Below are 12,546 nucleotides of genomic sequence, written 5' to 3'. Positions count from 1 at the left end.
TATGAATTCCTTCATCAAGCAAAATTTTGCTCGTTAGAGGCTAAGAATGGTCAATTGGACAGAATTATGGAGAAAAAGAAAGTTCTGGAGAAAATATTAATTTGTGCTTTTCTTTAAACCCTTGGGCAAGGGAGAAATGATTGTTACCCAAATTATTTCTTGCGTGTTATAAAAACGGGGAAACATTTGATTCGGAAGCCAAATGTCAATATTTTTGTGAGTCCTGTAAACAAATTGCGAGTGCACCCAAGACAAGACAAAATTTCCGCATTTACGTTTGTTCCCTCCCTTGCGGGAAGTCATGAGGCATGAAATATACAAAGAAGAGTTGTAATTTTTAACGGTAACTATGGGACACAGTAAGCTGCCAGTGGATTTGCTATAAGTGCGTTTGTAGTATATTCAATTGCCTGATCGAAAGCAGTTAAGGTTAAATTGTCATCCGTTGGAGCACTTTGCTTATGCTTCTATGATAACGTGCCTATTCGTTATTTAGCTTTCAAAATGCCATTGGAAAATATGATCAGTTTTTCCTCGTATACTTCTAAAGGATGCTGTCTGCTTGTGTCACTGTGTTGTCACATTGCATGTAAAACAAAAAAGCTAACTTTGCCTTGGAATAACACTTCCTTTATAACTTCATATGTCCATTATAATTTGAAAAAACCGCAATTCGTGATCCATTTGTCCAATTTTTGCAATATTCTAAAAGTAGTCAAATTGGATTTGCTTAAGGGCTCAAGCAATTTTGAAAACTTGACTTCTTACATTTTATGAATTTCGTATCAATTAATTACGAGTTGTTCTCGAGGTCGTGCAATTTCCTTTACACTATTCTTGCAGAGGTGGAATTAATAATATTATCACGGCTGATTGAAAATCAATACCACACTATAACTCAGGAGTAACACGCTACTGTTGGTTGAAAACAACGCGATGGAGCTTGGATTTCTCCCAGGCGACGCATCCATTAATATGTTCCTCATGATGGAGTACTTAAAGTGTGTCACTTCTTTTTGGTTTATGATATGTTTAATCGACTTTTTTAAAAATCTGCGTCAAAAAAAACCATCAAATTTGCTGACATTTTCTAGGTTGGTAAATGGATTTTTAAGAAATACTGAAGGATAACCATTGTTTTTTATGTCTATCAAGGCGTGAGTACAATTTTTAATTTATCTTCGCCATCGTCAAGCATCCTCACTTCTTGATGTCGTTAATAATTCATTAAGATCAAACAACGACAAAAAAAAAAAAAAAAAAAAAAGATCAAACAACGAAATGCTGAGATATAAACATGTTTTACTCTATCAGTGCACGGCTACAATCTTTAATATATATCTTCGCCGTCGTGAGGCATCCTCCCTTCTTATAGTCGTATAGTCGTTAATAATTCATTAAGATCAAACAACGTAAATCACAATCATGACGATGCTTGGATATCCGACCTTAAGTTGTCCGTTTTCTCCTTAGTTTTAGTTTCGATTGAGAAGATATATCAAAATACGAGATGGACAGTGTCTCACTACATTTAGAAACTCCTTGAAGTTCGTCGAAAATACACGCCTGCGAGATATATTCTCAACTCTATTCTCGTTGTTTGAAAATGTGGTTAAACAGTCCATGTATCCGATACACTACTTCCCAATGGGTTTCTGTTGTTTTTGGAGTACTATTCTGCACAATCAAACGCTTAGTGTAGCTTTTCTCATTATGAACATGTGTTTGTGAGTTCTCGAATCATGTGACTCGTTTTACATGTAAATTGTCCAACCGTCAATCATAAGATGGACTTTTTAGTCGTCAACTTGCAAGCAAGAGTAATTTTTTTTGTCAGCCCTCTAAGGAAGTAGCTGTTATTGGTCGCTTAGGACGCTATCAGATCTATTCTTTTAACATCTCTTATTTTGAACGCAATATGTCATTCATTGCCCAGATGCACAAAAGGCACTCATTTCATCTATGGTTGTTAAGTGTTCAACTATCAAACGTTTTTTTTTTCTATTTTGTGGTTAACGTCTTAATGGCTCTTAAATTAAATTCCGTCTTGAATTGTTTCTTCAGAATGTCCAAAACCATTTACCACTTAATTAATCGCCAGAAATTAGACTATTTTATGATTGTATATTGCTAAAATATTTTCATACTTTTCAGTTAAGCTACTGTACCCTTAAAATACACTGAGGTTTTTTCAAGCACCGTCAACCGTGTCTAAAATTGAATGGCGTAAAATGAGAATTTTAGTCGCGTTAAACTGTCTTGCTTAACTCTCCAGCTGTTTCTTGGGCAGACCGGCAACTTAATTTTGGATATATATATCATGTTTCTCTTTTTATTTTTGACAGATAAGAAGCACGCAAACCACTTAAAACATTAATTTGAGCGCCATAAACCCTTTTAATTTTAGGAAAAAGTTTTATTAGCTCGCCGCCGGCGATTAGAATTAAAAAGGAAATTTTACACATTCCGCTTAACGATTTCATACAGCTATTGTTTCAACTGGGCATAGAGTGTATGTACTACGCATCGTTGTTCACCTAGTCTTAAATGTTTTGAATCTTCAAAAGAGAAGAGCTTTCAAGGTTGTTTATTGTTAAGAACAATGTGAAAGACACATTAAGTTTTTGAAGAATCCCCAACGCTAAACCGCACAAAGTGCAATTGCTGTCATCTGTTTTATTGCGACTTCGGAACAAGGTGTTTTATCATAATAAATCACGATTCTTTTCCTCAACTGATGTTGATCAAAATTTTAGTTATCGTATTATTTTCCGGTTCTTTCCAAGAAAATACAGCTTGATATTTCAAGGATAAAAAACCAAGTTCGAGAATAAAACGCGATGATCTTCCCTGCAATATTAACGAAAATCATTTTGAAAAGGCAGGTGGTGATGAAAATCGTGCAAGAAACGGTATTAAGTTCAAATTCTGACAACTAAGCACTAGCAAAAAATATGTAAATCAGCAAATATTAATTCGAAATTAAAAAAAAGACCCAATAATTTAGTTGACGGCTCAGGCAATCGAAACCTTCCAAGCAATTCTGTGAAAAATCGAAAAATATGTTTTTCTCAATACTATTAACATAACCACTGTGCTCTCGAATGTTTTTTGTGAACTGCGTTTGATGAAAAAAAGTGGCATACATATATAGGATTGGATTAAGGTTGATACCGAACTAATTTACGATGAATAAATTTTAGGATCAAACCAGAAGCCAGCTTATATTTGCTTCAAAAAGAGCCTCATTGCGGTTGCAAGTGCCATTTTTGCGGACATAACAAACAGGTTAACTTTAATAAGGGGAGGAATAAAAATGAGACCGTGTCCACAGATAAGAAAGGACAAATTCGAAGTATAAACGTGGGAAACCATTTAATAATAAAGCATAAATCATAAATATATACATACAATGTAGCAAGGAAAAGCAAGCAGGCAAATCAGTAAACATAGATAAAAATTTCTGAATAAAGGGAAATAACATATCTAAGGTCCTTTTTCCATTCGAGAAAGTAACACAGAGGAGTAAGTTTCATGTCATGGAAAAATATTTTCCATTAAGATTACGAAATATAGCCAAAAGCGTACGAAGCTGGTCAACTGCGAAATTTATTAGCTTTGTCATGATTGCATGGCATTTGGCAGGAAACGAATTATTCTCTGACAGTTGCTGGGGTAAGGTTTTTTTAACCAGTATTTACCCCAGTTTGAACATATTTCACGAGTTAATGAACAATAACAACCAGCATCAGTGTTTTTAGTTTGGCTTTAACTCATGATTTTAACTTGACGGTTATGAATTTTTCAGCAAAAAAATGAGTTTTTTTTTTTTTTTTGTCGCTGACTGACAATATTGTAATTGTGTGGTTTTTTTTTTTGGCAGTTTGAGGTGTTTATAGCCCTTCGAGAATTCTATTGCTCATGGGAGTATTTTGATATTTTATTTCCTAATTGCTTTTATTTTACATATTTTGCAGTAGTTTAAATATGTTTTGCAATCACATATTAACCTTCACTTAGCAAAAAATATTTTGAGGTTGACTGTCTTGTTGGTTTCACTTCTGGAAATTGAAAGGGAGGATTGTCAAAGGTGCATTGAATGAAATCGATTCGAAAGGTCTGTGATTACGTGCAAAACGAAATGGACAAATTGAAAATCACGAGTTGTTAGCAAAGCCATGTTTTTTTTCATTGATTCTCAGGTGCACAAAACAAAATTTTCACTGACCTTTCTGTTCTAGCACTGAGGAGGTCATTCCGACGATTTGAAACTGGAGATAGTGACATAATTTTAAAGATGTTTTCGTCCGAAAGATACTCAGTAAAAATAATTGAAATTAACTCATGATTCTCCGGTTATGATGATATGTTGAAACAAGCAGGGACTAACTTACCTTCGGTTTCAAGGTGTGTAAAGTTGTTTCGGGATATTGGATCGACGCGCAAGTGGATAAATTGATTTCTGGTCAGCCAGAAATATATTGCTTAAATCATGGTATATATTATTGCACATCAACCAGTATCCAATGAGAAAGCAAGTGATTGAAATTGACTCATCATCTGGAAACGTTTGTTTGCTCACTGCCGGGATGCGGTGTATAATCAATCTATTCATTCAAGATTCGCTCGAAACTGTATTTGGAAATTTGGCACCCGCGACTGCAAACTGACAAAACTACTAATGGCCAGAAAGACATTTTTTTTGGTGACTGTGTTTACAGTTATGAGTTTATCTGTAAGATGTCATTGAACAAACGAATCTGAAAAATATGTGATGTTTTTTTCGAGGTTTTCAAGAGATTAAGAATCGATATAATTCTAATTGCAATCATACCGCGAGGCTCTTTTCATGTGCCGAAACCAAAGGCTAATAGCGTTAGATTGATAGCATTCGTAGTTGCGATTTTCGACCAGAGTTTGTTACTGCGAATTTACTTGGCATTAGTTATGGGAAACATTCTGATTTATCACAAACGGCGAGTCATATTCCAGTCATGGATGAAATGTAGAACGTCTTGAAACTGACAGGCGCGGTTTCATCTCGTGGCTTGGTGACGTCATCCATGAGATATCGGAGTAAGAATGAAATGGATACTCAATACTTTTAAACCTAAAGCGCTTCGTTCTTTCGATCGTGAACATTCTGGCATCGCCAGCTTGTGCCCTACGTTATTTAAAAACGTGAGCCTCATTCAGCTAGTAAGCAACATGGCAACTACAAATAAAAAAGAAGAAAACATAAATCTTGTCGCTATAATGTGTTCGGTAAAGAAATTTAAATTTGAACTAAATTAAAATTGTGGAAGTGAACATTTGATCGTTTTTCCTCAGCCTGGAAATTTTGCGAGGACGCCGTTATGTTAAAAAATAGTCGTCAGTTTTCTATCCGGCTGTACGTACGTGCTCTTGTAATAATGGATTACGTCATAATTTGTCAAAGTAGTATAGAGCCGAGTGGATCCACAAAGCTAAGGACACGAAGTTCAATTTCAGTAAGAGGATAGACACTTTTCAAAGTCATTAATAATTAATTATTTTCTCAGATGGAATCTATGAGATAAGAGAAATAAACTAGGAATTAGACAATCAAGCGTAATTCCAATTTTGGTTAAAAATTATAGACATTTACGAATGATATGTAGACGTGCGTTCTTGTTTTGACTTCACAGCTTGACTAGTCCCTGGTTCTAGTCTCCCGCGGTTTCTGACTTAACCGAATGGAAATTTTACGTTTTCATAAGTCTAAATCGCGAACAAAAAGGTCCCATATCCATCGTTTGTTTTTCGATTTCCATATCATGACCTCATGTAGATTCGATCAAGCAGATAACAAAAATATCTGTCATATATACGTTGAAGAAACGAAACCAAAACCATGCGGTGTTTGGATATCTACGATTTCAATCAACGTATATCTTTGCGATTTTATTTCTCCGTGTCCTTTTTAGTTTTAGTTTCGATGTGAGGAGATACAGTATGTAAACTCTTAAGACAGCGTTTAATTTGGTCCTATTTTCAAACACCTCGAAGCTCATCGACTGTCTTCTCGATGTTTAGAAATGTGGTCATACACGGTCCTTGGTGTTTGATATATTACTGTAATTAGAGAACTGAATGACTGACAAAAAATGATCCTTTTCAACGGTGCGTCTATATAGTAGTGGATAGTGTGCTATTTAAAAGCTAAAGATGCTCAACGTTGTTAATAGCGGTTTTTTTTGGCGTGCGCGCTGCATGCACCATGCAAATCGCAATTCATGTGATAGATTTGAAGTAAGCTTATGACATGCGTGAAAGTTGTAGGGAAATCTTTGCTTACAATATTTGCTTCATTAGCAGTTTCTGATTGAGCGCGGCAAAAATGTCTACAATTACTAAACTTCACAAGCTCCTTTTAATTTGATGTTTTGAGTCATTTTGTGCCAAGCATGATGCCCTCTTTCCCCTGGAAAACAACAAAAAAGGAAGTGGTCTGCCTTATTTTGTCCTCAGTCAATTATGATCATAATCTCTTGTAACTGCCTTGTTACTTACGGAATTACGTGTAAGATGAATAAACTCACATAATTGTACACAAAGTTCCTAGCGAGAGATAAATTAATGCATACATGTTTCGACCCATGTCTTCGATGCAAAGAATTGATTAATTAAAAAAATAAATAAATACATTAGAAAAACAAGACATTGACATATGTACGAGAGGTTTGAATTGGTGCCGGAGAGTAGGCCAAATCCAAAGTTTGGGCATTGTACTGGAACTAGCTTGCAACTGAGGTTAATTCAGGGAGTCTTTTCAAATATAAGTAACATGGATTAATTGCCCTGATTTGCAAGATTTCGTTAGGAAACATGAACCGCGACTTGGCAAAAAAAAAAAAAAAAACAAAAAAAAATGTCTGTGAAATGAGAAGTAAACGTTCAATTTGCGGTAAACCGATATAATGATTATCTCTTCTATTTTGTCGACACCATGATCACGTGATATACGCAACATAAAAAAAAAAGTCTAGTTAGTTACTTTTTGTTTGTGTGGAAAATGTCTCTTTTTAAGCGAAACGTGAAATGTCTATCATATTTTCCGTGAAATGTGAACAAGACACAATTTCCTCTTTAACTAGGATCGCAATTAATCATGCACGGGTATGTTTCTTTTTCCTTTTACCGACAATCACGTACTGTTAGCTCTCATTCTGCCTCACATTAAAAAAATAAAATCACAACAATCAAAACACTTTGGTTGCAATGGGCAAGAGTCTTGAGCAATGGCTTTGAAATTGCTGATGGTTATGAAAACGTCTGTTCCCCACATGTTGTCCTGTAATGTGTTCCGTAATGGTTTCATTACAGAAAATATAATCTTCTAGATTTCATAAAATAAAGTATCTTTTGTCTTTGTATTTTCCATTATTCAACTTTGCTCGTCCCGGGTGGTAGAATTTACCACATTTTGCCGACAATAAGGTTAATGAAAAGAAATGGAATAAGTGATTTCCTGAGTACGCACCAACCGGCAGGTCGGGCCCTTTCAAAAAATGAAATTTCTCTAACACACATTACTGAATGACGACCAACGAATCACGTGGAAATACATTCATATTTTTGTTTGGTTATAGGCGATATTGCATTTGTAAATATTCGGAACAATGGATGTTAATTGCTTGAATTTTCAAAAATGTATTCATGGTCGCGTAAGCAAGAATTCATTATTTTGATTTATTACTGAGTACAATTTACTATATGGGTAATCAAAGGCCCCACTTTAACTAACAAAAAGCAAAACATAAAAAAAGGGGGAAAAAAAACCGAAGTAAAAGTTTACGTATCTGATTTTAGTCTACTCGTTAACTACCAATTTGCGTTGAAGTTCCGCCATGAATCCTTAATAGAAGGTTAGACAATCAGTAAGCAAATTTAGTGTTTTTGAGCTTCGGAACTTACAAAATTTAATTGTATTTTTCATACCGATGAAGTGGATTACATCTGACAAAACAAACATTTTCCCATAAACTTATATATTGCGAGGAAACTTAGATGTTGCTTGTCCTCGAAGATCAAAGGTTTTAATTTGTTTCTTTGAATTTCACATCACTTATCTAATCATCCTTTAATGGCGAAAAAAATTTACCATTATTTTACGACCGAGGATTGGGCGACGAAGACGAGGTGATGGATTGGTAATTGATAAGGAGGTGCCAGAAAGGTGTTCGTCCACCTTTATCTTATATTCATAATTATAAGCCACAATTGGAATAACTGTTTTTAATATAATACACGAACCCCAAAGGAAATGAATGAAAATTGCTTATCGCAAATTATTTTAAACATGATTTCAAGTAACTTGTAGAAGCAGATAGCCTCCCTGGCGGGAGTGAAAGCGAACGAACCTTGGACGAACAAGATAACGTCGGTAAGTCGAAGTTATTTAACGCTAGCCACTGCTTTTAATATTTGGGGGGCTACTCTGTCCAAATTTGTACAGTTTTCGGGCTCTGGTAACAATTCCTCAAGCACATCGAGTAAACAAATTATAAAAGATTTCAAACGGGCCAATGTGGATAGTGAATTCGAAAAGTGAGATTTCTTCGGTACTAATGAATTGATCAAAATATGTTTCTCACTATTTAGAGCTCGTTGTCCGTTGACTTTGGGAAGACCACTGTCCTTGTGAAACAGTTGGAGTAATGACACCATTTTAGAACTGGCATTCCGAAAGCTACATGCCCGTAGTGTGTGTTTGAATTTTGTTGCAGACCGTACATGCAGGTAATTGTGGGAATGGTTATGAAGCTCGGGAAACCTCAAAGGAGCAAAAAAGGAGGACAAGATCTATGTTGAAAGGTCCAGGGCTTTGCATCGTACAATCTTTGCTTTGTTCTCATACACTATGTATGAATTGCGTAATCGAAGCATTTCTGTTGGTTAACTCTTCAGTCAAAAGTAAACAAACTATTGTTTTTTGGGCACGATCAAGGACATAAAAAACGAACAAAAACAAAGAATTTTGTTGGGCTTCATAACCATTCAACTCTACTATGTACAAACATTTAGCTTGAAGGTAGGTGAACAAATTTCTGTTACAAACACCCGCTTTTTGAGGTCTTTTATAATTGAAAATATCTCGTAGCAGTTACTAAGAAACCGTGCATGTGTTTTACGTGTAAATGTCTCAAGTGTAACACATTACGTGTTGCGCCAATCAGAGAGCTAGAATACAATAGGTAAGCATTTTGCAGATATCTCTCAAGTAAATAAAACGGTTGACATGACTGGACAATTTGGCATGCCGTTTCAAAGTTTCAGTGCACCGAAATTTGTCTCCTCGCTTTAATTCGCGAAGTTACTGTCTAAGGATAAATGAATTGAGGTGAAACGTCAAAGGAAAGTACCGACATACGGAAAGCTTAATTAAACCTAAGACTTGTTTGTTGAGAGAATTCTCTTATTATCTACACTTCAAGCTTTAATTATTTTGGCCACTGTTTTCACATTTCAGAAAGCTAACAGGTTTGAGAACTATATATGATCGTTTACCACAAACAATTTCCAACTTAGCTTCTTAAACTGAAGTTTTGCTGCTATTCCATCTATGTTTCGGATGCCGGTATTAATCATCATCTGGTTGAAACAATTAAATATCTGATTCATTAACGACCAAATTAAAGCGGTAAATAGTGCCCTTTGCAGAGAAGATGGCTAAATCGCCTTGACAAAAATAATCAGTGTAAATGTCTTTTATCAGTTTGTTTGGTGGAAATCGATGACCCTGCCTAAGTTGCTCCGAGGGAGGTCGGCTGCCTTTGATGGACTAGTATCCCTTCTACGTGACATGAGACTGAGAAGCATGCTACAGAAACAGGGGAAACTTGCTCCTCTATAACGTATTAAATTGGAACAGACTTTGATAATGAAGGGGGCAAACACGCATTTGCCAGAATTTCGTTAAGACCATTCTGTGAGTTCGACATTTAATGATATTGCGCTTGGCAGCCCTGTACGTGTAAGTTATCAGATGAAATCTAGGTCCATAACAAACAACAGTAGACCTCCTGCTTATGTTAAATTGTCCAATAACAGTATCGGCAGGAGGCCGACATTACAATCTTCATGAAGCTCGACAACGGTAATTGAAGCAAACTCATTAAATGACAATTAGAACACTTAAAATCATCAATATTAGCCACTTTACACGTATGAATGTGTCAGAGCTGAAAGATGCATCAACATCAAATGGAAAACTGGAATACTTTTCTCCCACAGAAAAAAAAGCTAAAGAAACGCAGAATAGGTTTCTTTTACGGTTGTCGAATTATTAATAGTTATTAAAAAATTCCTGACAAAAGCAACCGTAAACATTTGATTATCAAGAATTTGCACCATAACATTTCGACCATCTTGCTACCGGCAAAACGTTTGGCGGCGAACATGGATGGAATCGTACATCTTGATAACCTTGGTGTGGTAATTAGTGGTTGCTAGCTTGTTTGACGATTCAGTCAGTTGTTTGAGAGCATAACAAACGAAGAAGTTAATTTAGATTCTTTTACACAAATTACAAGTTTGAATGAAACATCTTCTAGTCTGAATAGTGCTGCTTAAAACTAGATTGCAGAATCAGAACAACTGAATAAGAGCTTTTCTAATATCAGGGTTTCTTCGAAAACAAAAAAGGTTGAAAAACGGCTAGATTTAAATTTTCAGTATAATCAAGTGAGAAACCCTTTATTGGCATACACGTACACAAACTCAAGAAATGCAATTCCACGTTCTTCGATTTGAAGGAATGCCTCTTAATCAAGCGGCTCCTAAGTACCTCTTCTTAGAAACACCTCAAGTGTCTTAATATTTTACAATAAGGTGCTAACTAATTATTGGCTCATTCCCCCTTCTTTAAAGTATTTTACGGTAAGATACTTGATTAACAAATGGAAGTTAGGACAAAAGCAATAACATTATTCTAAATTTTTTGCCCGTGGCTACCATGTCGCGGTCTTTGGGTTGATTAGATAATAGATAAGATTTGATTCCAGAAGGGTTTCAGCTGCTACAAAGACAAAAGCAATCTCTTATCAAACGTGATCTTAAAGAGACTGACCGAAAATTGAAACAATTTGAATAAATTCAGCGTCACAGAGTCAACTGAGTGATACGTACGAGGTTAGTGCTCAAGTTAAATTTGGTCTTGGTTAGTTTCGATCCATCGCCCGCAAAAGAGTTCAAAGGACCTTCCAGGACCTTTCTCAGGTAATACGAACCGATGATGAACGATTTGTACTGAGTAATTTAGCTTTGTGTGTGGGCTTGTAATGAGGTCGATCACAATTTAAGGATTTCAGTTCATGACAAGCTTGCTAGCTAGTAGATCACCTCTGACAGAATAAAACTATTCAGTTTAGCGCTAGAAACACATCCACTCATACTTGATAACGCTAATAATGTTGCTAGTTCAGAGAAGAAATATTTTGCTGCTCTATGCAGAGACAGTCGTTAAAGTTCTAACTAATGTCATGGAACGGAAAACTTATAGCTTACAATGATGGCTCTGAACAGCAGTTTCTATAAAACAACAGGGGCACTCACTTAACCACGGTTTTCTCTCGGATGCTTTATAAATACGCTGTTTTGGGCTATGTGAATTTTTTTTAAATGGGGGATTAAAGACCTTCCGAAAAGATAATTTACCCAGACGATCCGTTGAGTTCCCGTGATATAAGACCTAGCAAAATGGACACTCTCCCTGGTTCGGTTTTACTCCACTGCATGCATGATGCGAGCAGCATTTTTGGCAAGCGTCCTTTCACAGCTTGCAGGAGTGGACAGGGACCGCGGAAGTATTCATAGTGAGTTTGAGCTCTCGACCCGAAGGCCAAACCATACTAACCATCATCAATACAAAGAACACCACTATCATTTCGTTTATGTTTCTTCTCGCGTTATCAAACCGAGAATCCTTGGCTTACGTTTCTTGAAGGGAATTCCAGGGATATTTTTGATTCGTTTGACAGATAAAACACTAATGAACATGATTTGTTTTGCACACCTCCAGCGAATGCGTTGTTCTAGATATTGATAAATTTTTGCACATAAATTAGATCCCCTTGCCAGATGTTGGTTCGCAGATTATATATGAGCTAAATACCGGTAGGGGACTGCGATTACAGGACTTAATCTGTAGGGAAGTCTGTCTTACGGTTTCTTAGAAGACCGTAGGGTCAAAACACTAAGAACTTTTCCCAAAAATGGTATATCTTCCAAATTCTATGGAGTGTTCGACGGAACTCAAAACATTAAGAATGCATTCGACCAGCCGTTTCACTTCAGTCTGTGAGATTGTGATGACACTAGTTATCAATTAGCTTGTTCAAAAGCTTGGCCCCCTTCCACAATACACAAAGGCCACTAATAGGCCAACATACATGTAATCACGAAAGAATGCCGGAGAAGAGGGACAAAGGGAAGAGCTGATCAAGAAGGGAAAAAAAGGGGGAGGAAACTACAACAGTTTTGGGTATAGCTACCGCTTTTTGTTTTCGCCCTTAGAAAATTTAC

This window comes from Orbicella faveolata, unplaced genomic scaffold (assembly GCF_042242905.1).
Source record: "Orbicella faveolata isolate gen_17 unplaced genomic scaffold, um_ofav_v1 contig_12, whole genome shotgun sequence".
Lineage (NCBI taxonomy): Eukaryota > Metazoa > Cnidaria > Anthozoa > Scleractinia > Merulinidae > Orbicella > Orbicella faveolata.
This window is presented reverse-complemented; position numbering follows the sequence as displayed.